The sequence below is a fragment of the Nomascus leucogenys genome, chromosome 3 (genome assembly GCF_006542625.1).
Source record: "Nomascus leucogenys isolate Asia chromosome 3, Asia_NLE_v1, whole genome shotgun sequence".
Taxonomy (NCBI): Eukaryota; Metazoa; Chordata; class Mammalia; order Primates; family Hylobatidae; genus Nomascus; species Nomascus leucogenys.
The window spans coordinates 72,687,185-72,691,997 of record NC_044383.1 but is presented as its reverse complement, the minus strand read 5'-3'; the positions used below and the strand labels follow the sequence as shown (position 1 = coordinate 72,691,997).

The 4,813-nt window shown below is 40.0% G+C and overlaps 1 pseudogene; it reads left to right on the top strand.

Annotated features, from left to right (window-relative positions):
• Window positions 1-405: 405 nt before the first annotated feature.
• On the top strand, window positions 406-3,476 carry LOC100580675 (annotated as a pseudogene).
• Window positions 3,477-4,813: the final 1,337 nt, after the last annotated feature.

The following is a 4,813-nucleotide window of genomic DNA, read 5'->3' as shown; positions in this document are numbered from 1 at the left end:
GTTCTGCATTGAAGCCAGTAACCAGCCACCCAGAGGCCTAGAAGTCAGGCTTCCCTGAGCCAATAGGTTTACATGTGACCATTCATCAGATGTATAGGCAGAAGAGGACAGGAAGAAAATAATGCTATAGATACACTTATAAGTTATACCCATTTAGAATGGCTAGGCTAAGAATGAAATCTCCTTTCATAACAGTGAGTTTAAAAGAAAATGTGCTTTCATTTATAAACTTCAGACTAATAGATGCCCTTACAAAAATAGTATTGGACATTTAAAAACTATTACAGCTTTTGTTAATGAAATCAGGATTCTTTGTATAACAGAGATAACACTGTGACAGCCTGATAGGGAGCCAGTTAGAAGGCAAGTCTCATTCTTGCTCTCTTGAGTCCCATCCAAGCATAGATGGAGGTAGGGGGCTTTGTCTTACACACACACAACCTAGACTCCACTGTTTATTTCAGGTGGTTTGGAAAGTCCTGAGATATTAAACAGTAATAAATATTCTCTTAAGTATTCATCCATTCCAAAGTATTTATTGAGCATTCACTGTATGTTAGACACTGCTCCAGATGTTTGGATACATTTGTGAATAAAGCAGAAATCCCTTTCCCTGTGGAGCTTGTAATCTATTAGAGTGAGAGAAACAATAAACAACAGACTTAATACATGAGTAAAGCACATGATTCGTTAGAGTATGGGAAGTGTTATGGGAAACAGAACAAGGTGAGCAGGGTAGGAGGGGTCAGGTGTGTCAGGTATGGGTTGGGGCTGGGCTGCAATTTCAGGCAGGACAGTCAGTGAAGATCTCTTTGAGAAGTCACATTTGAGAAAAGACAGGTGAATTTCTGGGGGAAGAGCCCCTCTGGGCATGAGAAACAGCCAGTGCAAAGGCAATGTGCCTGGGATTCCCAAGGAAGAGCAAGAAGCCAGTGTGACTGCAGTATAGTGAGCAAGGAGGAAGCTGTAGGCAATGAGGTCAGAGAAGTAGTAAAGGCTGAACCTTCAGGACCCTGTAGGCCACTGGAATGGACTTGTGACTCAGACAGCATCCCTCCAGATCTTACGGCACAAATGGGTCCAGATACCTCTGCATAATCAGTAGTGACCCACTGGGGCTGATGTGGAAGGATAGCCTCACCTGAACAGACAGGAAGTACAAAAAATACAGGTCATGTGTAGACAAGACATGACTGGAGGTTGCACAAGACCAGCTAGGTGTCTGGATTCTGGTGCTGCTCCTACCCAGCCTATTCCTCCAGGAACCTGGTCACTGGTCTCACCAGCCCAGAGAATCTCTCCTAATCTCAGCAGTGGGGAAGAAGCTGGCTGTTTCTCATGAGGCTTTTCTTCTATGCATCAAGATCTCTCCTCTTCCCCCTTCTTCAGGTACAGGTTTTGTGAAACTCAGAAGGCAAATATTGACTCAGGATTTTTTTCCCCCTATTTCCCTGTGTTACCCCGTCTCCAAATAAGTGAAGACAATAAATGCAGAACATCTGGCTAAGTAGAGAAAGGTAAGAGCCACAGGTTAGAAATATATATCAATAACAAAAGACTCAATTAACATTTTTCAACACTCTCTGTATTAGATCTCTAGAAGGACAGGACTAATAGGATAGATGGATATATAAAAGGGAGTTTATTAAGGAGTATTGACTCACACGATAACAAGGTGAAGTTCCACAATAAGCCATCTGCAAGCTGAGGAGCAAGGGAGCCAGTCTGAATCCCAAAACCTCAAAAGTAGAGAAGCCAACAGTACAGCCTTCAGTCTGTGGCTAAAGGACTGAGAGCCCCTGGCAAACCACTGGTGTAAGTCCAAGAGTCCAAAAGCTGAAGAACTTGGCGTCCGATGTTCAAGGGCAGGAAGCACCCAGCATGGGAGAACGATGAAGGCCGGAAGACTCAGCAAGTCTAGTCCTTCCACATTCCTCTGCCTGCTTTATTCTAGCTGTGCTGGCAGCTGATTAGATGGTGCCCACCCAGATTGAGGGTGGGTCTGCCTCTCCCAGTCCACTGACTCAAATGTTAATCTCTTTCGGCAACACAGTCACAGATATACCCAGGAACAATACTTTGCATCCTTCAATCCAATCAAGTTAACACTCAAAATTAATCATCAGACGCTCCAATCCTACTTGTTTCAGACTAAGCACTTGTTCAACGAACATTTACTGAGCAATTTCCATGAACCAAGAAATTTGCTAAGTGTGAAGAGACAGCTAAGATGGGAGCTTAATCCCTACTGCCCAGAACACACAGGCTGGTAGAAAACGAAGACAGGTAACACTAAGAAACAGCCATGTAAATGTCAGGGAATAAAATGGAGCGTGCACACACAGAACCTTGTCTCATGAAGACAGCATGGGGTAAGGTGCACTGACAGCTTAATTTTTCCCTTTCCAGGGACACCTAGTGCTGCTTATAGGGGTGAATAGAAAGAGAAGAGATTTAAGAAAGAGGCACTTAGGCAGTTCTAACCAAAATAGAAAAGTGCTATATTTTCACCACTAAAGTGTGGAATATCACATTTCTCAGGGACTCAGATCTGTGACAGGAATACGCTCTCTTTATGCTGTAAATGGAGACTAAAAAAATTGTTTTTTCATGAAACTCTTTCAACATGCATCTATCTAGTGCAAATTTTGCTCCTAAAGTGAGGAAGAAATCTATACGGAATTGGAAAGTCAGTTAAGGTTTTGGATTTTTGGGTGGAAGCAGTAGCTGAGTGGTGACAGCTGCCAAGTGATTGTGTTGTAGGGAACAGAGCGGAGAAAGATGTTTGCCCTCCCAGAACAGCCTATCTCATTCCTTTCCTCCGGTTACCCATAGCCTAGAGTCATGGTGGTGCAGGCAGCAGCTGCAATGACATTACCAGCAGAAATCTCTAATATGTTTAATTACTCAAGTTACTTCTGATTGGCAATTCTGGGGCTAGAAAGCCTTGCTTCCTTCTTAGGTTTGCAGGTGAAACGTGTAATACATATACAGAAAACTACATCAGCACAATAAGTGGGAATTTCAAAATAAGAACTGTAATATTATATGGCAAAATAATCAAGCTTCAACTAGGGGACACAACAGGCCAGGAAAGATTTTGATCACCTCCAGTTATTACACAGGAGCCCAAGGCTGTATGATATGACAGATCAGGAGTCCTTCAATAATGTTAAATAGTGGTTGCAGGAAATTGATCACTAGGCCAGTGAAAATGTCAACAAATTGTTGGTAGGAAACAAATGTGATCAGCCCACAAAGAAAGTAGACTACACAACAACAAAGGAATTTGCTGATTCCCTTGGAATTCCATTTTTGGAAACTGGTGCTAAGAACACAGCAAATGTAGAACAGACTTTCATGGCAATGGCATCTGAGATTAAAAAGCAAATGGGACTAGAGCAACAGCTGGTGATGCAGAGAAGTCTAATTTTAAAATTTAGACCACTTTGGTCGAGCAGTCAGGTGAAGGTTGATGCTAAAATTTGCTTCTGTCTTTTTCTCACACAATAAATTTGCAATCTAACCCAAATGAAAAAACAAAATTGCCTGAATTTTATTGTATGTAGCTGCACTATAACAGATTCTTACCATCTCCACAAATGTCAGAGGTTGTAAATAGTCAATACTGACATTTTTTTTATTACCTTGACTCAAGATAGCTAATTTCAGTTTCAGAAAACTTTGAAACTCTTGTGTGCTGCTTTACAAAATACTGCATCTAATCCTTGCCAATTTCCTGGTACCAAATTTCGTCCCATGATTTCTTTTGTAAAGTTAGAATATATATTTTTGATGTTTACATTGGCATGTTTAGATGTCAGGTTTAATCTTCTGAAGATGAAGTTCAGCCATTTTGTATCAAACAACAAAAGCAGTCTGTCACTTCCATGTATAAAGATGTTATATGTAAGATCTGATTTGCTAGTTCTTCCTTTAGAGTTATAAATGGAAAGATTATACCATTTAATTAATGGTTTCTTCACACTCTGCATGTAATTTGTGGCGGCAGGATGTTGTAATTTTTTGCATACTACATACAAAACAACTAAAGACATGTTTAACAAATAATGTACTTACAATGGGATCTAATTAAACCAAAGAGCTTCTGCTCAGGAAAATAAACTATCAAGAATGAATAGACAACCAATGAAATGGGAGAAAACTTTTGCAAACTACGTATCTGACAAAGGTCTAATATCCAGCATCTATAAGGAGCTTAAACAAATTTACAAAAAAACACATTAAAAAGTGGGCAAAGGACATAACCAGACATTTTTCAAAAGAGGATATGCATGATGCCAATAAGCATATAAAAAAAAGCTCAACATCACTAATCAGAGAAACACAAATCAAAACCACAATGAGATACCATCTCACACCAGTCAGAATGGCTATTACTAAAAAGTCAAAAAATAACTGATGCTGACAAGTTTGGAAAGAAGAAGGAATGCTTATACACTGTTGGTGGGAGTATAAATTAGTTCAGCCATTATGGAAAGCAGTGTGACAATCCTCAAGGACCTAAAGACAGAACTACCATTCAACTCAGTAATCCCATTACTGGATATATACCCAAAGAAATATAAATCATTGTATCATAAAGACACATGCATGTGAATGTCCACTGCAGCTCTATTCACATATAAAGGGCAGAATTCAATATTTGCTTTCTAGATAAAATACCCAATAAATGACCTGAAGAGGCTTTGATGCTGTGTAGGGATTTAACCAAGCTTAGTAGTTCTGGGAGCTCAAATTGTATGGAACACAAATTTAGGATGTGTGCTATCCAGCCTATTATTTCTGATCT